This window comes from Canis lupus, chromosome 3 (assembly GCF_048164855.1).
Source record: "Canis lupus baileyi chromosome 3, mCanLup2.hap1, whole genome shotgun sequence".
NCBI classification, from domain to species: domain Eukaryota; kingdom Metazoa; phylum Chordata; class Mammalia; order Carnivora; family Canidae; genus Canis; species Canis lupus.
In genome coordinates this window covers 42,516,437-42,538,591 of record NC_132840.1, presented here as the reverse complement: position 1 = coordinate 42,538,591, position 22,155 = coordinate 42,516,437, and the positions used below count along the sequence as shown (strand labels likewise).

Below are 22,155 nucleotides of genomic sequence, written 5' to 3'. Positions count from 1 at the left end.
GAAGCTCAGCAACTTGGGCACATGGTGTGTTAAAAGGGAATTTAGTGGTATTTTCCAACATCCCTCATTTAAGTGGGAAACGTAAATGAGGCTTTGCCCCTTGTCAACTTGCTAGTTTGAGCACCTTGAGTCATACTGCACATTCATAACACAAGGATAACGTATTTACTCACCTGAACCATATGCTTCCCCACACTTCTCCTTCTCACTCTTCCTAATTTCCACATAACAAAATGTTATTTTCTCTGTGGAGAAACTCTCAAGAGGAAAGCAAGACAACTGGCTCAGCCACATATCCTAGGGATATTTGCATTTTTAAAAAAGTGTAAACTTTTGGGCTTGGGCATGGTGGGAATTTTTTTTAACATTTTAATTTTAAGTAATCTCTATATCCAATGTGGAGCTTGAACTCACAAACCTGAGATCAAGGGTCGCGTGTCCCGCTGACTAAACCAGCCAGGTGCCCTGGGAACATTACAATTGCAGATGGTGGCAATGAAAAAAGCAAAATTTTTTCGTTCCATCTAATCCTACTTATAACTCAGTTTGGCCTTACAAGTATCTCCTAACTGTAGTAAAAGGCAAGAATGCTGCGTCTGGCATCAGGAAACCTGCTTTTTATTCTTATTTTTTTAAGATTTTATTTATTTCTTTCAGAGAAAGTGTGCACAAGGAGGCAGAGAGGCAGGCACAGGGAGAGGGAGAAGCTGGCTCCGTGTTGAGCAGAGAGCCTGACACGGGGCTCAATCCCAGGATCCCAGGATCATGACCTGAGCTGAAGGCAGATGCTTAACCAGCTGAGCCACCCACGTGCCCCAGGAAACCTGCTGTTCAGATTATGCCTTGTCAACCATTAGCTCTTTGATTCTAGGAGCCTCAGTTTTCCTATCTGTAAAATGAGAAAAGTGCCTAGCTGCTAGTGCTGTTATGAAGTTTTTTTTTTAAGATTTTATTTATTTATTCATGAGATACACAGAGAGGGAGAGAGAGGCAGAGACACAGGCAGAGGGAGAAGCAGGCTCCATGCAGGGAACCCGATGTGGGACTTGATCCCAGGACTCCACGATCACGCCCCGGGATGAAGGCAGGTGCTAAACCGCTGAGCCACACAGGGATCCCCTGTTGTGAAGCTTATATAAGATATTGGACACAAAAGCGCCTTGAAAATCCTAGATAGCCATAAGATACGAGATATTATTGTGGATCACAATAATTAAATTCTAAATTGTCATTGATAACCATAATACTAACGGTAAGCTCAAGTTGCATTTAATTTCTGGTAAAAAGCTTTTCAGAACGACATCCAGCTTTGGTCTGTGTCATATAGTTTACTGGTAAATACTTGTGTATGCATGGCAAGTGACATTCCAGATGTGTCTAAGCCAATAGGAATACAAGACATCATTCCAATGTCTGATTCCTCCTCTCTGAAAAATGTTGTCCTGTTGTAAGTAATGGCACACACTTGACATATATGAAGAATGGTAAAGAAGTCAGTGTGGCCAGAGCGGAGTGAGCCAGGGAGATGGTTGGAGGGAATGGGCTCAGAGAAGCAGTAAGCGACAAGGGCCTGTGGCATCATGGAGGGGGGGAAAGCCACCAGAGGGCTGTGAGCAGAGCATGATGTGACCCAGCTTAGGTCTGACTGGATTCATCCTTATGGAAGCAGGGAAGCCAATGAGGAGAACATAGTCTCTACAAGAAGCATGGTGGTTTGGAGCAAGGAGTTAGTGATGGAGGTGGTAAGTGACAGGAGTCTGAATAGAAGGAAGGATGTGTAGGAGAGAATGATGTCAAGGATGAGCCCAGGTTTTGGCCTGAGCAACTGGAAAGAGCACAGTGGAGCAGGTCATGGAGAGACCATGTGTTCTGCTTTAAAAATATTTTTTAAAAGTATACTTTTGAGTTTTACTAAGAAATTTTTTTAGTAAAAAATTTTTAAATTTTTAGTAATCTTTTTTTAAAGATTTTATTTAGTTATTTATTTGACACAGAGAGAGAGAATGCACAAGCAGGGGGAGCAGCAGGCAGAGGGAGAGGGAGAGGGAGAAGCAGGCTCCCTGCAGAAGAGAGAGCCCAACACAGGGCTCTACCCCAGGACCCTGGTATTATGACCTGAGCTGGAGGCAGACGCTCAACTGCCTAAGCCATCCAGGTGCTCCTCCATATATTTTTTTTTTTTAAAGAAAAGGCCCCCATATACCTAACACACATTATACTTTTCAAAGTGATTTCTCATCCCTGACCTCATTTGATCCTTAAAGCAACCTCATGAAATTGCTATCATTCTCCACTATATTAGTGAGAATTTGAGCAGAGAAGTGGCATCATTGTAGTTGAGAGAGAAGAAGGGATTTGTGATAGAAATAAGACTTCGTGATGTGTGAACTGCCAGAGAAGTGTGAATCAAGTTTTGTGCATCAGGTTGATATGGGTCAATGGACCCATATCAGTGGACCCAACAAATGGACAAGCTGGACATGAAGTGATATGAACAAGAACAAACCAGAACCCACATGGAAAATCTAGACCCCATATAGATCAACTGGAACCCACATCTGTCATGGATGACCTGTAGGAGAAGCTGTGTCCTTTGCATGCAAATGCATACACTCTGGCCAGGACTTGACAAAGCTACAGGAGGATCTAGTAGGAGCTGAAGGTGCTACAGGCTCAGCTCCACCAACTAGCTGAACTAGTACATCAGCAGCAACATGCCTGTGCTGCCACAGTGCCTGCTACAGCTTGCAAATGGTTTCTGCTCCACTTCCACCTTCCAAATCTAGCACACATGTGCTCTGTGGCCAATTCTTTTTTTTTTTAAGATTTTATTTTTATTTATTCATAGAGACACAGAGAAAGAGAGAGAGGCAGAGACACAGGCAGAGGGAGAAGCAGGCTCCACAGAGGGATCCCAACGCGGAACTTGATCCCAGGTCTCCAGGATCACACCCTGGGCTGCAGGCAGTGCTAAATCGCTGAGCCACCGGGGCTGCCCTCTGTGGCCAATTCTAAATGGGATCCACCAGGAAGGGAATTCTGGGAACCAGGATCCCAGCTTAGTTAAGTTGACATGGTATAAAGCCACCACACCTACTTTACAAATGAAGAAAATTAGCACCCAGAGAAATCAACTGACTTGCTCATTGCCTTCCAGAACAATGGTAGTAGACATTTTATCAGGACCCAGGTTTGTTGACCCCTTGCCAACTGGCTTTAGTTTGTATTTTTTGAACGTTTGCTATGTGGCAGACACTGAACCATCATATCCAATGCTCACCACAACTCCGTGGAGTAGGTATTATTATGGCCATTTATAGATTAACACGCTGAGGGTCACACAGAAGTCAATGAACCAGTATAACAGAGCTATGGAAAGGGAAAGCTGAAAGTCAGACACTGGCTGGTCAGACCTCAAGCCCCACACTCTTAGCCTCTGGCTATGTGGTCTTTCTTACCACTAATCTACACCCACCCTGTTTCCTAGGGTGGAGTATCAGAACATGGCTCTCAGTAAGAGAGGTGCTGGCACCCCAGTTTCTCTTCTGTAGCCTATTGGTGCTGGTCTGGAGCCACTTCCCTTCGATTCCAGGGCCAGTGTGAGCACATGGTGAAAAGTGCTTTGATTAGTGCAATTGAACTTGCACTGAACATGTACTCCAAACACAATGGGGCGAAAGCACCAGAGCACAGGCTCAGACCTGGAGGAAGACCACCAGTTGTTAGTCACAGGAACCAGAAGCATAAAAGTCAAGCAAGTTCTCCCTCCATGATGAGAAATTTCCCATGATTCTGGAGAGGCCAGAAAATAGAGCTGGGTGGGCATGGGGGAAAGCCTATTGCTTTAGTAATGAAACTGAAGATTTGTGGCTCTGGAGTTAGCAAACAACTCAACGTTCATTTAATTCTCTCTTTTTTAAAGATTTTATTTATTTATTCATGAGAGACACAGAGAGAGAGAGAGAGGCAGAGACACAGGCAGAGGGAGAAGCAGGCTTCCTGTGGGGAGCCTGATGCAGGACTCGATCCCAGGACCCCAGGATCATGACCTGAGCTGAAGGCAGATGTTAAACCACTGAGCCACCCACGTGCCCCTCATTTAATGCTTTTGATGATTATGATGATTATCATCATTATAACAGCTATTACTCGCTGCAGTTGCTTATTTTATGCCAAGCACTCTTTTTTTGTTGTTTTTGTTTTTGTTTTAAAGATTTTATTTATTTATTCATGAGAGACACAGAGAGAGAGACAGACACAGGCAGAGGGAGAAACAGGCTCCATGTAGGGAGCCTGATGTGGGACTCAATTCCAGAACTCCAGGATCATGCCCTGGGCTGAAGGCAGGCTCTAAACTGCTGAGCCACCCAGGGATCCCCCCAAGCACTCTTCTAAGCATTTCACATTAATTAACTCAGCTATTCCTCAGAATAAGCATATACAGTAGGGAGTATTATTGTCCCCATTTTACAGATGGGAAAACTGAAGCACAGAAAGTTTAAATAACTAGCCCATAATCATAGGAGAGCAGGGAGTCTGCCTCCAGAATCTAATCTCTCAATCTTTACCCTGGTTCCCAGATAAGGGAACTGGCCCCTCAAAAACTCTTTTTGGGAAGGAATTGGAATGGGAGAGTGGCAGGACTATGTTCCCATTTTGAAAATGAAGAAACTGAGGCTTGGGATGGTTGAATAAGATGTCTAAAGCCTTCCTGGCAAGCCCAGGTTTGAAGCCAGAGCAGTTTGAAGCCAGAGCAGTTGGACTACAAAGTCTATGCTCTTTCCACTCTTGCCCCTCAGCCCTGTTGAGTGGTACATTCAGGACTTGAAACCAAGTCTTTCAATGTATCACTCAAACCCAACCACAGTTTCTTATGATTTGCTAGAAAGACTCATTGCTTTGAATCTCCAAGTGGGAAATTCATTAGTCAAAGTCAGCCTGGAAAAAACAAACAAACAAACAAACAAACAAAAAAACAAAGTCAGCCTGGAAGTCAAAGCCATCTACCTGGTGAGCAGACGGGTCCTCTCACACTTTCAGTCGGCAAAGTACCAACACTGACTTCTCCACCTTGGAAATGGTGTCTCACACCCTGAACCAGAAGAACAAAAATAATCCTATTCTTAAAGGTTAGGCAACCCCAACTCTGGTCTATGGTCATCACCATGGTGACCTCAGTGCTCAGCACTGTGGAGGCAATGGTGTAATCACTTATCCATAATTCAACAAAACTCATTTCCCCAGCATGGGCTTCCTAGGCATCCCCTCCATATAGGTACACTAGGAGGAGGACACACATAAGGGAGCTCACACACAGTTCCTGCCTTCAGTGACTTTACTGAGTAGCTGAAAACTTCTAGTTCCCTTCCTCTCTCCTCCCCACCCCCACCACACACAATTAATGTCAAGAAACACCAACACAGGGACACCTGGTGGCTCAGTGGTTGAGCATCTGCCTTTGGCTCAGGACGTGATCCTAGGGTCCTGGGATCAAGTCCCACATCAGGCTCCCCACAGGGAGCCTGCTTCTCCCTCTGCCTGTGTCTCTGCTTCTCTCTATGTCTCTCGTGAATAAATAAATAAAATCTTTTAAAAAAAAAGAAAAGAAAAGAAACACCATCACAGGAACCAGTGGAAGTTAGTAGGAAAACAGCTGATAAAAATTCCTTTCAACATTTACTCAATTAATAGTAAATATACATTGACTTTCCCTTATTTGTCTACTCTGCTAGGCACTTTGGATGTGAATTACATTTAATCTTCATAACACCCCTGTATGGGAGGTATTATTATCTTTATTTTACAGAGAAGGAAACTGAGGAAAAAGGCAGGGAAAATGACTGGCTCAAGATCATCCTGTGAGATAGTGCTAATAATTCTAGCACCCAGATCTAACTTCCAGCTCAGAGTTCTTTTATTTTCTTTCTTTATTTTTTTTAAAGTAAGCTCTATACCCAATGCGGGACTTGAACTCATGATCCTGAGATCAAGATTTGTATGCTCTACCAACGAAGAGAGCCAGGTGCCCTGTTCAGAGTTCTTCTAATCCTATCATACAAGAAAGGGAATTTTAAGATCCTGGAGACCCACCAGCAAAGCCAACACACAAAAAGGAGTCAGAGAGGCAAATCAATGAGAAATGAATTTAAGTTTTTTGCTTGTTTGTTTTTACCTACCAGTGAAAAGCAGATGTGACTAAGACAGCTAGTTACCAGACAATGTGTCATGTTCCCCTTCCATAGTGGAGAGATATTGGAGGGATGTGACTGCCAAGCTAGGGTTTCCCTTTCCCCCTGCATCTTGTTATGGCCACATGACTTGCTCCCACCAATAGAATGTGGACAGAAGCAATGTGTATCACTTATGGGTGGGAGTATTTAAGAAGTAGATGTGCCTTCTTTACTCCCATTTCTCCCATCAACTGGAAAGCAGATGAGCCTAATGACACTGGGTTTCCCACAACCCTGCTGGGAACAGAAATAGACATTTGGGCTTGATGTGAACAAGAAATAAATTTCCATTCTGTCGGTCCATTATACATTTGTGTGTGTGTGTGTGTGTTGGGGGGGTGTTACTTGTTACAGCACCTAGCATGACCTTAACTAAATATGGTAGATAAGGCCAAAGTGTCAGGCTCTGAGTTATAATGGAATATAATTCAATCCATCTTACAGGTCTTCAATAAATCAATCTATATGTACCTGTTTCTTTTTTTTTTTAATTTTTTTATTTATTTATGATAGTCACACACACACAGAGAGAGAGAGAGAGAGAGGCAGAGACACAGGCAGAGGGAGAAGCAGGCTCCATGCACCGGGAGCCCGATGTGGGATTCGATCCCGGGTCTCCAGGATCGCGCCCTGGGCCAAAGGCAGGCGCCAAACCGCTGCACCACCCAGGGATCCCTATGTACCTGTTTCTAATCACAAGTGCATATACGTGAAACAGCCTTGGTCAGAGGAGCAACCTTCACTAGACAGCAACGTGCTCAAGGATAAGAGCTGTTTCACTGCTCTCTGCATCCAGGTCTTGCACAGTGCCTGATTCCCAGTATACATCCAATATGTGTCCAATGAACAGACAACTTCCTAGGTCCTCCTTGCCACTAGAGCATAGTAAACGGATGCAAGACTAAAATTTAGTGGCAAATATCATGGAACCAGAAACAAAGGGAGTATTTCTAGAACATCCAGGAAAGAATCTTAACTAAGCCTTGAGCCTCTCCCCATCAGACAGACCCGACACACATGACAGCAGATAGCAATACGGAAATATTTTGGACTTAAACGACATTACACTTACAGTAAAACAAAAAAAGAAATCCCTTAATACAATACCTTTGTGACAGCCCCGCCAGGGAAGGTATCCTATGGCATGAATTGAAGTGTTTCAATCCTTGTCCTAATCCATGACCAGCCCTCGTATTCCCAAAAGATTTTTCTGCTTAGGAAGTTGTATGGGGAGGGCCTTGACATACCCCGGGGGAAAGCTTATGGTAAATGTTTTAACAGGGTACAGTAGCCAAAATATGATACTTGATGTGGAAGGAAACCCAGATGGTGGCTGAAATGTCAGGAAATACAATTTTCTGTTTTATCTGGGGAAAAAATTTTCCCTAAATTCCAGAACCTACGGTGATCTGGCCTCAAAAAGAAGGAACTTGAAGCCTCAACACAAAAGGATCTCTTTGTATTTGTTTGGGAGGGGGTGCTGGCCCTTTACATCTGGGACCACTCAGCAGCTGGACTAGGTCCCTCTAACTAAGCTGCAGTAAAATTCAAGTGATTCAACTAAGAAAGAGATTCATTCATTTGAAGGCCTGCAGGCTGTTAAATACAGAGGAGATGAGGAAAACCCACACTAGGTGGCAAGTGCTCTGCAGATAGTGCTCCTTTACCATGGGTACTTTGAAGATATTTATCTTCACAACAACTCTGAAAAGCAGGCATCCTTCTACCACCTTAAAAACTCATCCAACTGAGGCATACCAGCCATCCAGCTAGGAAATAGCAAGGTCTGGCTTCAAGTCCAAATCTAGTGGATGCCAGAACCCACAGTGCACCACAGATGTCCCTTAGGCAGTACCCTCCTGACTTCAGATGCAACATGCTTCCCACCACATCACCACTGTCTAGAGCAAAGGGAAAGACATTCTAGCCTTAAAATACACACAGTGCCTCCACATCAGGATTTGGCTTTGCTGAAGGGGCAGGGCTAAAATATCTATAATTTAAAGGGTCAGGAGATATCATAAATACATGATCTCTCAGGAAACCCCTTGGCCCCTTGCTTTGCTGTCTAGTTAATTCAACTGCCATCACCACCAAAGGCAAGAGCATGCATTTCTCCTCTTTTGCCTCTAGCCTTGTGAGCATAGCATTAACTGCTGTTCTGTAACCTTCTTTTACGATGAGGTGCCTGAAATATAACACTCTCAGCAGTTTAGAGCACAAAACTGACTTTAACACATTATGGTACATTTGGGGATTCAAACCTCTTGGAAGTAGGTCAAATGCAGGTACTGAGTCTGCTGTAGAATTCAGCTTGCTGAGTTGGACACATAAAGCTGCGTTTGCATTCCAACCTGATATACCTCTAAGCCCAGCTAGACGATTTCCCCAAGCCCCAATGCTGGGGAGTGCCAAGCTCATTCTGGCTGGAAACCAAGTACAGTCTCCAGAGCTTAGGCCAAAATTGTTTCTTCCAGGACCCCTTGACATGCCTATGTCACCTCCTTTTCTGAGCCTCTCTGAATTCCCCTCTCTCTAGGCCAGCCATTCTTGCTCTTTACCCAAACCTCCTCTCATGGGTTTTCTTTTCCTTTTTCTATCCTTGTCCCATAGAATAATCATTTTAAAAAAATTATATTTCTTAGGCATTGTGCATTTGCAGACACAATAGCGACAGCGTTTAGCATAATTATATCACAGATACAATTTTGACAGCTGCTATATTCCCCTATGGCTGGGATGGCAAATGGGCCTCATCTCTTACACTGACTTTGGTCAGTCTACTTGGGGAGTTGACTTGAAAAAAATCCTAGACTCAGCAGGTAAGTGTGCTGGATAATTAGTGATTTTTGCCACTGACGCTTGTTATGGAGAAAGGATAGTGTGAGAGCACACAGACATATCTGCTTTTCTATATTGTCAATGTCTGTGATAGACTGATAATATCACCTCTACCAATTCCTCCCATCCCTGGGGGCATGGAGATTGAGTCATTTCCCCCCTTGAATCTGGGTTGGCTTTTTGACCAATAGAAAGCAGTGGAAATGACCCTGTGACTTCTAGTCCTTTGAGGTCTTGGAGCCTCTGTGTATCCTCTTGGGGTCCAGCCACCATATAAAGAAATTCAAGTTAGATTGGATGAGTGATGCCGTAGAGAGAGAGAGAAGCCCAATCAGCTCCAGATGCTCCAGCCACCTCAGTATAGCATCAAGCATGGGAGTGAAGCCACCTTGGATTCACAGGCAACACCCTGCTCTTAGCTGAATGCATCCACATGAGTGACCTGGTTAGTACCACATCACCAGACGAATTTTCCAGCAATACCCAGCCAATGCACAGAATCTTGAGAAATAATACAATGTTGTGGGTTTTAGCCACAACATGAGAGGATTCTGTTACACAGCAGTAGATAACACATGCAACACTATTATTTTAATAACTAATTTTCCTAATTTCCACTTTAGACCATCATGTCACCTCCTGCAAAACATCTTCCTTGACCCTTCTCCACCTAAATGGAACTGGCAATTCTCTCTTTTGTGTCCCTTCTGACTCCTAATCTGTCTCCCCTACTGGAGTGTGGACTACTAGAGGCCACTGTCTGCATTTCATTCATATTTATATCACCAGCTGTATAAGAGAAGCAAGCCCCGATATAGTGGTAAGATCTCATTAAATGTTTAATGAATGAATGAACCAAATTAAAAAATTGACCATTGCACTGTGTTTTCTCTTTGCCTGCAGTACTGTCTCCCCTCCCTCCATGCATTGGCATGTCTCCACCATATCCACAATAGCAATTTCCTCTAACCTTCTGTAGCCTTTTATTCACTGAACATCTCTCCCCATTAGAAAGTAAGTTCATGATGTCAGAGACTTGTTTCACTGCTGTGCCCCAGTACCAAGAACAATGCTTGACCTCTAATAGGTGTTCAATAAATATTTATTGGGTGAATAAATAAATAAATGTATGTATCATAACAAGAACAAATTTTGGCAGTCTTCTCACTTTTGATTTGGGTTGTCCTACATGTCACCTTGAGCCTTTGGGATGGCATGGTTAGTACATACCACATCCAGTTCTTTCTTCCTGCCTGTGCATATAGAAAACTAGGCATCCCAACAATCTTGCCATCAGGTGTGACCACATGCGTAGATCTGGTCAAAGGGCTCTGAGGGGAAGTGACAGCTAGCACTCCTGGGCTGAAGCACAGCTGAGAGGACGTGTTTTCTCCACCAGCTCTTGCCCTGCCTTATGCTGTGATGATGGGGACACCAAATCAAAGGAGTGTGGGATTGCTGAGACACTGTATGGAGAACAGCTGCCCTGGAGAGTCGCCCATAACCACAGGGGACTTTTCATGAGTCAGAAATAAACTTGCGTTAGGTCACTGAGATTTTAGAGTGGGCTGTTAGTACAACAGCCCAGCCCAACCTGATTTTTTAAAAAAGTCTATTTGGTTCAAATTCATTTACATCTGAGAAATAGATGAGGCACATGTGTGGGGAAGAGGGGAAGAATGAGATGTTTCCATCACCCAAATACTAATCTACAATTTCCAAGTATAAGAGTGTCCACTCTGAGCCAGGCATGGTGCCAGGTTCTGGGCTTGGCACTGAGAAAATAGGGATGAATCTGACTCTATTCCACTCCTTGCATAGATCACAGACCAGTAAGAAAGACAGGCATGTTGGGGCACCTGGATGGCTCAGTTGGTTAAGCATACAACTTGATTTCAGCTCACGTCATGATCTCAGGGTTGTGAGATCGAGCCCTCTAATGCACCCTGATTCAGAGCAGAGTCTGCTAAACATTCTTTCCCTCTGCTTCCTCCTCTACCCTTCCTCTCACTCGTGCCCCCCCCCCAAGTAAATAAATCTTTAAAAAAGAAAGACAGGAATTTACTAAAATATGATGGGATACTGCATAGTTAAAGCTCTTCTATGTACAAAAGGCTCAGGGCACACAGAGGGTAGGACAATTCATTCTGCCTATTTCCATATTCAGGTACCTCTGGGCTCAGCCACACAGGCACCATTCCTAGAATACTCACAGGAGCCAGACCAGGTCAGACTATCTGTGGCAATTAAAGTGGGCAAACAAGGAAAGGGGGCAAAGTTTTCCTTTCTTCCTTACCATGCCTGCTGTTGGCTTCTGCACGCCAGCTCTCCTTTCTCAATGTGGAAGGCCTCCCCTGGCTCTGCAGGCCTTCCCTGAGGCCTGTCTTCTAAACTCAGAGCCCTCAGCTGCTATACTGGTCAGGATTCTCCAGAGAAGCAGGATGATTGATTGATTGATTGATCGACTGAAAAGAATTGGCTTATGTGATTATGGAGGCAGAGAAGTCCCAAGATCTGTAATCAGGAAGTTGGAAACCCAGGAGAGTCAATGTTGTAGTTGTAGTCCAAGTCTACATGCTTGAATCAAGAGAGCCAACAGTATAACTTCCAGTCTGAAAGTCTGCAGGTTCATGACCCAAGAAGAGCCAATGCTTCAGTTCAAGTCCAAGGGCAGGAAAAGGCCGATGTCCCATTCCAAAGCAGTCAAGCAGAAGGAGTTCCCTCTTATTCAGCTTTTTTGTTGTTGTTCTATTCAGATCCTCCATTGATTGAATAAGGCCCACCCACATTAGAGAGTGCAATCTGCTTTTACTCAGTCTATTGATTCAAATGTTAATCTCATCCAGAAACTGCCTCACAGACAAATCCAGAATAATGTTTGACCAAATGTCTGGGCACCCCATGGCCAGTCAAGTTGACATATAAAATTAACCATCACAGCTGGTGACACCTGTCCAGGCTGCTTTCCCATTGATTCACAGCTAGCTCACTTTTGGAAACAAAAAGGAGAGGAAGAGAATCCAATAAATCAATGCACAATGACAATGAGAGTAAATCTCATTCATTTAGTGGCTACTATAGCCAGGCATGTTAGACACATGCTCCCTAATGTTTGTAACAACTATGCAAGGTGGGAAAATGAGCCCCATTCTCCAGATAAGGAACTTCAAGGTCAGAGAGGTTAAGCACTGGCCCAAAGTCACACTACCAATAAGTCATTGTATCTGCTAGTGGCTCTTACAGGTCTATAAAAGCGTCTTCTAATTCCTGCCCTGTGGCCAAGATCCTGACTTTAATATCTGTTCTACCTGCTTGGGAGCCCTACGGTTACAGTCTCCCTCCTATGTGTTTGTAATAGCAAAGTGAAAAATCCCAACTACCTGCCCTTTAATAGGAAGAAAAGTATTGGGATGCCTGGGTGGCTCAGTGGTTTCATGTCTACCTTCAGTCCAGGGCATGATCCCAGGACCTGGGATTGAGGCCCACATTGGGCTCTCTGCATGGAGCCTGCTTCTCCCTCTGCCTAGGTCTGCCTCTTTCTGTGTATCTCAGAAAAGTATTACTTTTATCTAAAAGGATGTGGTCCTGTCAGGAGGACAGCAGCAGAGCATGTAGATCAGGTGATCGCCAGAGTCTCAGGAATCTACGTTCCCTGGCTTCTCCTAGTAGCCTCATCTTGCTACTACTGCAAAGTCACTTAGAGAACAGCTTCTGGCTCTGAAGGTCACCCAAGGAAGACAATTCAGAAGCTGGTACTCTGAGGACATGGTGTCTTCTAGGTCTGTTGCTCTTGAGCCCGGAGCACTCTATCATTTCTCTGCCTAGGTTGGTTTTACAGATTCTTTAGGACCAGGAGGCTGCCACTTCAAACGGCTCCCTAACCCTTATTCACTGGTCACTTCAAGAATGTGACCTGATCGCTTCTTCAATCACAAGCAGTTAAAGAGGAGGTGGTGAAGTCAGCCAGCTGGATGGAGTGCAGGTGCAGGGGCCTCAGAAAAAGTCAGAGGGATTGCTGCCATTGTACCTTTGGGTGCACGACAAGAAGCTAAGGAGTCAAAACACAAGCAAAGGCCAATGTCTTCATCTGTTCACGCTCCTGTAACAGAACATGTATACTTGGTGGCTTATAACAACAAAAGTTTATTTCTCGGAGTTCTGGAGACTGGAAAGTCCAAACTCAAGGCGCTGGTGGATTTGGCATCTGTTGAGCCCACATTCCAGTTCATAGATGGCTATCTTCTTGCTGTGACCTGACATGGTTAAAGGGAAGGACAGGGATCCCTGGGTGGTGCAGCGGTTTGGCGCCTGCCTTTGGCCCAGGGCGTGATCCTGGAGACCCGGGATCGAATCCCACGTCGGGCTCCCGGTGCATGGAGCCTGCTTCTCCCTCTGCCTATGTCTCTGCCTCTCTCTCTCTCTCTGTGTGACTATCATAAATAAAAAAAAATAAAAAAAAATAAAAAATAAAGGGAAGGACAGACCTCTCTGGTATCTCTCTTTTAAGGATACTATTTCCAATTCATGAGGGCTTTGCCAAAGGCCCTGCCTCCCAGAGGTCCCACTTCCAAATACCACCACACTGGGGATTAGGTTTTTACATATGATTTTAGGGGGCACAAATATTCAGTCTATAGCAGCCAGAGAGCACAAGATCTTTAGGAACAAAATATTTCTAATTTGTATCTTTTGCTGAGAAACTGTTAGCCCAAGAAGGAGGACATTTCCTTGATTACAAAACTAAACTTTATTAGGATAAAGGGCAAGATAAACAGGCCATTCTAAGAGCTAAGTACAAGCCCAGTGTGTGTGTGATTAAAATAGTTCTTACCGGGATGTCTGGGTGGCTCAGTGGTTTAGTGCCTGCCTTTGGCCCATGGCGTGATCCTGGAGTCCCGGGATTGAGTCCCACATCGGGCTCCCTGCATGGAGCCTGCTTCTCCCTCTGCCTATGTCTCTGCCTCTCTCTCTCTGTGTCTCTCATGAATAAATAAATAAAATCTAAATAAATAAATAAACAAACAAACAAACAACAAATAAATAAATAAATAAAATAGTTCTTACCTACAATTACAGTTGGGCCAAGACTGTAAAGAAACTAAATAACCCTTACTCCAAAATCCACACAATACCATGCATCTTCCATTTCATCCACTGTTACCTGTACGGGTGACATGTTTTGTATAAGAAATGCTTATTCTTCCCAACTGAAATATAAGCTCTTGGGATTTCGTAGGGACCTTTTGAGGAAAATCTGTAATCAGTGATTTTTACTCTTTGCTTTTGGCTCCAAACAAAGAAAAAAATAAATATTCATGTTTCCACCAGCAGCAGTAACTCACTGTGGCATAGACACAGAGTTTCACTGCATGGTGGGAGGATGGGGTGAAGACAACGCATATGTGAACTGAAAAAGCCCCGCAAGTGATTTGGATGCACAGTGGCGAGATAATTAGTGTGGGCTTCTACACGACACAGATCCTAATAGGGGACAGCTTTGTCAAGCTTCGTAGACCAGACAGATATCATTTTATTTCTTTTTTTCTAACAAATTAAACAAATTTTCATTAACCAGACAATGAAAAATAAACTTGTATCCCTTTGGACCACTCTATGTTTTCTTTATATCTTTTCTGGAAAATTAGACCAACCAGGAGCTGCATTTGCAAGATGTGGCCTTTGGAATCAGAGAGATCCAGGCTTGAATTCTAGTTCCTCTTGAGGGGGGGCATGAAACCCCTTGAGCGTCACTTCTCTTCATCCTATCAGGATTTGATGTGTCTTATATGCAATAGAGACTCAGTAAATGTTTTCTGGTCTACTGCCCCTCACTGAATGTCACCTCACAAGTACATTTCCAAGAATTGGCCTGCTGTGTATATTTGTCATTTTTAGTATCTGTAGAGTATTCCATTGCAATAATGTCATAATTTGCCCTGCCATTTCTCCAGTGGTGGCAATTTGGATTGTTCCCAGTTTTCCTTTCTTATAAGCTGGACCACTATGAGCATCTTTAGACAGATTCCTTTTTTCTCCTTATTTCCTTGGAGTAAATTCCCAGAAGTAGAATTACTGGATCGAAGAGTAGGAACAGCTTTGTAGCCCTTGTTGTTTATTGCCAGATGAGTTTTCATTTTCTAAGAAGTCTGTCAGCTGGGAGAGCCCAGCATATGTGGTAGATATTATGGATAGTTTCCATCTGTCATTGCTGTTCCTGTCACAAAACCTACTGGAGAAACCATTCCCAGACTCTTAAATCCTGCAATGGGCACTAGGTGGTAGGAAATTCAGACTAAATAGAGAAGAAAGATAAAGAACTGGAATGTGTAAAGAGGCAGGGCTGGGAGAGTGAAGGTTGATCAAGCTCTCTTGGACAGGATGTGACATGACCAACCACTTTTGTCTGGAAGTAAAGGATTCTGGGAGACAACTCTTCAAATAAATTCATGTTTACTGTTTTTACTCTACATACATTTATGAGCACTTACCTAACATGTTTCACCACTAACATTTATGTGGTGTCAGAACCTGTCTTCCCACTCACTTTGAAATGTGAAGACCATGAAGGGTTAAAGTCTGGCCCTGCTGACTAGTGACTTCCCTCCCCTAAGATACTAGAACAGAAAAATCTTGCTTAAGACGCTGAGGAAGCTGGCACCTGGGTGGATCAGTGGTTGAGCATCTGCCTTCGGCTCAGGTTGTGATCCCAGGGTTCTGGGATCAAGTCCCACATCGGGCTCCCTGCAGAGAGCCTGCTTCTCCCTCTGCCTATGTCTCTCCCTCTCTCTGTGTATATCTCATGAATAAATAAATAAAATCTTTTAAAAAAGTTGCTGAAGAAAACTCATTGAGTATATGTGTGAATAGAGCCTCAAATCAGAGGCAAAAAGTAAAACTGAGGCACAGAACACATGCAAGAGCTTCCCTGGGATAAGTAACTGAAAGTGCTAGAAGCAAGCATGATGGGAGTATACTTAGATTAAAGGAAGGAACTGGACAGGGTGGGGAAAGGGTGATGACAGTGGTAAACCAAAGAAATTTCCTAAAGCTTTTTTTTTTATTATGCTATTCAAATCTTAAATATCCTTGCCAATGTTATTTTCTGCTTGATCTATTGATAACCAAGAAAGCTGTATTAAAATACTGAAAGATTTGTTAATAACTCTTTATAGATCTAACAAAGAGTTTATGGTTTTTGAAGCTATGCTATTTGCTGAATATGTTTTAGACTGTTATCTTCCTGATAAATTGAAGTTCATAGCATGATGCTCTCTTTCTTCAAGCTTTTTCCCTCAAAGTCTATTTTGATTTACATTGATTTGATTAAATCTGCTTTCTTTTGGTTAATATTTTCCTGGTATAGTCTCCCACTTTAAAGCTTCTCTGTGTTCATACATTATAATTGAATCTCTTATAGAAAGCATGTAGCTAAATTTTGCTTCTTTGTAGTCTGAGAGTCTTTATATTTTAACAGGAGAGTTTAATCCATTTACATTTATTTGGATTACTGATTGATTTGGATTTATTTCTACTCTCTTATTTCTATTTGTCTTTTCTATTCATACCACTTTTATTGTCTCACACTCACCCTTCTTACCTTCTTTGACCTGACTGCATTTTTTTCTCTTATTAATTTCACTTTTCCTTCTACTTGTTTGGAAATTAAACATCCCATTCTACCTTTTTCAACAAAGCTTAAATGGTGTCATTACCTTTTTCTCAAAAAATACCATGAGCTTTGAAGTAGGCAGGGCCAGATCTTCAATCTGATCACCTACTCCTCCAATCTTACATAGTATTTTTGTCCATATTATAATTCTAGTCTCTTTGCCCCAACAGACATTAGACATTACCATTATCTTGAAAATTAAATGTTTTCTTAGTTTTGTCTACAAATCTACCAAAATCTTTATTCACCATATCTTTCTTCAAAAACATCAGCTGCTCCCAACCATATCCATGCAATTCCATTCCCTTTATAGCCTGTCTTCTTTTAATTACCCAAACACTTGACCCACCCACTGTATGGAAATATATATATTTCCATACAGGTATGGAAGGAATATTTGTATAACTTCCCAGTTCACCATGGTGAAAATTTTAACAATTTTTCACTCCCACCTTGTGACAGGAACATACATGTTTTATCTTCCACCAGTCATGGCATTCTTAATGCTAGCGATCAGATCAAAAATTTCATATTCACAACTGCTTTCTTGGGACACTCCAGGAACTGACTGCTGAAGGTCAGATTTCCTGAAAAGCAGACTCTGGGATGGACATTAGCACATAATAAACTTACTGGGGGAATACTCTCAGAATAAACACACTGAAGAGCATGAAAAAGCAGAATTGAGCAGAGGGAGAAGTTAGGCTGCTGAAGCACTCACAGCAAAGTTCTCGGCTAATCCCAGGTGGAGCTCTGGAGTGTAGAGACCTTCACAGGGTCTCTCAGGACCCCTCAGGAAGGGGGTGTGACTTTGGATAAGAGCTACTGTTCACATTAAGTTTTAAGTAAAGAAGAAGAAGAGCAAAAAGGGGTGCCTGGGTGGCTCAGTGGTTGAACATTTGCCTTTGGCTCAGGGCATGCTCCCGGGTCCTGGGATCAAGTCCTGCATTGTCTTCCTGCAAGGAGCCTGCTTGCAGGGATCCTGCTTCTCCCTCTGCCTGTGTCTCTGCCTCTTTCTGTGTGTCTCTCATGAATAAATAAATAAATAATTTTTAAAATAAGAGCAATAGGGCCCCAGTTTGAGGATGTAGTATGGTCAGGGAAAGATTTCTTTAAGTGAAAAAGATGTTAAGCTAAAGGGGAGGAATTGCAGCAAGAGAATTTTCCAGCCATCAGGAGGGCTATGGCCCGCCAGTGGATAGGATGCCCTTTGTTGAGAATTATGGTACTGTAAGAGAACAGCCTTGAAAACTCTGGACCATTTGGGAAACGAGCTCTGTGTATGAGTGCAGATGTGCGTGTTTAAAAGTTACTCATTCAACACTCGTGAGAATGGAGAGGTACTCCTGAAACTCACACAGATGGGGAGATCTTGAAGGGAACCAGACCTAGAAGAGAATTTATGCTTTCAGGAAATTTATAATTTAAAAAACCTGTTGAATTTACTGAATCACTATTTCCCAAACTTATATGACCACTGAACTTTTAATTTTTCTGGAATATCTGTTGATGTGTCTGTCTCATAACCCACAACCCTGAGATCATGACCTGAGCCGAAATTAAGAGTCAGACACTTAGTAGACTGAGCCACCCAGGTGCCAAAAAAGCTTTTTTAAAATCATCCTTCTATTTCATTCAATTTATGTCCTGATTTGTGAATTGGCCATTGGAAGACTGAGCAAAATCTTGAAGTTGTTACTAGGCTAATTATTTCCCAAATTGCCTTGAGGAATGTTATGAGTTGGTCACCTGTGAGGGGACTTAGATGGTCTCTAAGTAAATGTTATACTAAGTAGTGGGCCCCTTGATAGGAAGAGAGACCCCAAGTGAGCAGCACAGAGCCTTGCTTGTCCAGACATGGCCTGGACACCTCCCCTTCAGGAGAACGGCTCTGAGGAAGGAGGAAGATGCAGGCTGGACCTGGGTGAGGGGCCTTCTGGAGAGATTGAGGAGCACAAGGGAGGCCAGGATTTGGGGCCAGGGTCTCCCTGGGCTGATGCCTGCCATTACCCTCTCACATAATCCTGGCCCAGGCCAATTTTTAATCTCCCGGAGCTTCTGTCTCATTTGCAAAATGGAGGAGAGTAATAATCCACACCTCATAGGGTCTCCATGAGAATCAAACAGGAAAACAGGGATGTGAAAAAATTATGTAAACTGTAAAGCACTCCACAAAGAGGGATCTTATGACTTACTTATTCCTTCACAAAGTGCATTTCAAAGAAAGCTAAACAAACTCCCCCAAACTTTCCACTCTCAAGGCTATTTTTATTTTGTGATTTTCCAAGCCTCAAAATGAAATTGAAAAAAAAAAACCTTCAGCGGCTGCTTTTTATATGGTAGTTTATAAGAGTCAGGATGAAATAGAAATCATGATAGCACAAGGCCCCAAGTTTACATTCTCAGAGGGAGGCCGAGGGCTGGGAGCGCTGATGACTTTCTAGAGGGCAGCTGAAATCACTAACGCCAGCCTGGCTCTAACTAGCCTGTGTAGTTTTAAGTGGTCTAATCAGCCCTGCTTTTCACAAACACAAATAAATAAAAATTGACATTACATCGGGCAACAATATGGCATGCCCTGTGCAATTAGAACCAGCTGAGTTTATGCACCCCATGGTTTACAGAGAAGGCAGCCATGCACTGCACTCTGGGGACAGATGTCTATGTGGCTTCTTAACGCACATGTTCCAGAGCAGTGGTTCCCAAACCCTCGGGGGGATGCAGACTTCTTTCAGATGGCTCTGGGTATCCATACGTTGCAATAGCCATGTCAGTAGACTAGCTAAACACTGCTCCCACATATACACAGGCATAATTTTCAAGTGTGCATGCATCTACTGGGGGCTTTGTTCTTCAGGTATTTTCTCAATTAACAGATATGAAATGTACAAGACTGTGACGTTGGGGGGGGGGGTGTCATATTAACCAAGGGTTGTCATGCTCAAAAGGGTTGGAGCTCATTGCCTTCATGTGACAAAAGCCCCAGAATTTATCAAAATCAAATTTAAGAATGCTGTGACACATGGGAAAAAAGGAACCACAGGGGTCTGAGAAAGGCAGGAGACAAAATTTGTTCTAGAAGTTTCAAAGACTAGACCTGCTCTTTGGAGTTAAAAAAGTCTTCTATATTGTTCTTCCTCTCAGGTCATGTCTGGTCCTCCAGCCTTGCCTCCTTCCAGAAGAAGCTCCACACTGCAGCGAAAGCTGTCCCTAAAATGCACATCTGTCACACCCCAGCTCCAGAAACTCCTCACTACCCTGGGCCCCAAATCCAAACTCTTTCAAGTGGCTCGCAAGGCTCTGTGCAAGACGTAAGCCACTCTTCTCAGACCTCACAGCCTGGCCCTTCATAGCTCACACTCTCTACTTAGCCACTCAGCCTCCCTATTTACACCCCTCCCCCCACCTTGGCTTCTTCATTTACACACACTTATACCGTCAGCCTCCAATGCTTGCACCATCCTCACCTTTGCCTGAATAACTGCTTTCCCAATTTCACATCTTGGTGTAGATGTCATTTACTTTGGGAAGGTTCGCCAGAAGCTTTCCTCTCAAAACAAGTCTACGGGGGAAGGGAACTTGTTTAGAACGGAGCCAAGAGGCCAGCAAGGGGAGCTCTCTGCCCCAGCATTTGTCATTAATTGCAGACCCAATAGGAAGACAGGATACCAGCTGCATGCGGTTACCCCTTTAGTATCCCAGCAGGAGGAAGAAAGCTTTTCCTCTTCCCGCTGCAACAGCCCAGCCAATGAGAGCCTGTCACTGCTCAGCCAATGAAAAACCACTATACTTCAAACTCCCAGTTTACTCCAATGGATTTTTTGTTATATAGCAGCCTTTGTAACTTCCTTTCTTTCTCTCTAAATGGGGGTTCCTCTCCTTTGTTCTGAAGATTTGTCTATGATTTTGTCAGAGCTTGCATGTCCTGCATTGTAATTCTCGGCTATTCGGGTATAAAAACTTTTTCGCTCATAGTTAACTGGCAATTTTATTTTTTAAGGTTAAGGGGTCCAAATTAATTAGCCCTCCTATAGATCTAGCTCCCTATTTCGTTGTGTCATGGAAGCATGAAATGTGCCTGATTCCTTAACCACTTCTCTACCCCCAGACCTTAAGCTTCATGAGGGTGAGGTCTGAGCTTTGCTCCCTAGTGTGTCCTTGTGGCAAAAGGTCAATGAATAGTGGCAGAATAAATGTGTTTCAGCGTTTAGCTCCCCTACGTCACTGCACGTAGCCAACCACTTCCTCCTCAAGCCCAATTGTCCTGGGAACTGGTGCTAACTGTTGTTGAAGAACAGAGCAAAAGCCCTCAGAAGGTTTTGGCATTGATTACAGGCTCTTTGAAAAAGATGCTTGAGTTGGGGGAAAAGACAAAAAAAGAAAAGAGCTGACTCAGTGGAAAAGACCAAAAAAAGAGAGGGAGAGAGAGAGTTAAGGTTCTCTCTCTCTCTCTCTCTCTCTCTCCTGAGTCACTCACTGATCAAAAAATCATTGACATTCTCTCTTGAAGTTGTAGGTGCTACTGAAAACAAAATGTTCAAGAGAGGGCAGTAAGTTGCCCCACTTTCCCCAACAAGAGAGGTGCCAGGGCTCAAACAAGAACCCAGGCCTCCCAATGCCATGCTGCCTCCTCTTTGCAGAATGCCATGGTGCTTAGGTCTGTGCGCACACTTTCCTGGAAAAATTGTGCCAACTCTCAAAAGCAGCATGTGTGCCCTTCAGCCGGAAATGGCCTCAGTAAATACGTATTGCTCCTTGACTTGCAAAGCAAATATTTACTCAAAACCCACATAGCATGGAGCATAAATTCCTGACAGCCCTGGGCAGTTTCTAACTCACTTATCGTTTATTTTTAATTTGTTTTTTAGTGTGTATATTTTCTGCATTAGACCTGGAATAAACAGAGTGCAGAGGAGAGGCTGGGGGAATTGAAAAGTGGTTTTTACTAAAAAACTCTAGTCCCTGGGTGTTACCTTTAAATTCTAGTTTCTGACAAGTCCATGAGCAAAACCAATCAAGTTGAAACGGAGTCGGTGCTCTATTTAAGGGTGGTCTTGAGAGCAATGCAACATGCTGAAGAATTAGGGAGACACAAGTGGCTCTCAGTACACACATCAGATTGAGCTCAGGATATCAGGGTTTTGGTTCTGACCCTGTCTCTAACTAGTTGATGACACAGAGCAAGTCACTTAACCTCTCTGAACTTCAATTTCTTCAACTGAATAATGTGACTAATGATGTTCCACCTACTTCACTATATTGACAAAAGACCAGGGGCACCTGGGTTGCTCAGTTGGGTAAGTGTCCAAATCTCAGTTTCTGTTCAGGTCATGATCTTGGGGTCGTGAGATCCACCTCTGTATTAGACTCCATGTAAGGGGGGAGTCTACTTGAGATTCTCTCCCTCTTCCCCTC

At 43.4% G+C, this 22,155-nt stretch overlaps 2 protein-coding genes across 8 annotated transcripts in view; both read right to left on the bottom strand.

Annotated features, from left to right (window-relative positions):
- Window positions 1–22,155, bottom strand: part of PGM1 (phosphoglucomutase 1) — a 157,697-nt gene that overhangs the window by 34,234 nt on the left and 101,308 nt on the right. The window lies entirely within an intron of this gene.
- Window positions 1–22,155, bottom strand: part of ROR1 (receptor tyrosine kinase like orphan receptor 1) — a 475,484-nt gene that overhangs the window by 446,666 nt on the left and 6,663 nt on the right. Inside the window, exon 2 of one of the 4 annotated variants that reach the window (XM_072820555.1) lies at window positions 20,208–20,302. The exons of the other annotated variants lie outside the window; for them this stretch is intronic. The gene's annotated coding sequence lies outside the window, so the exon portion shown is untranslated. The remainder of the gene's footprint in view (window positions 1–20,207; window positions 20,303–22,155) is intronic. 4 annotated transcript variants of the gene reach the window in all.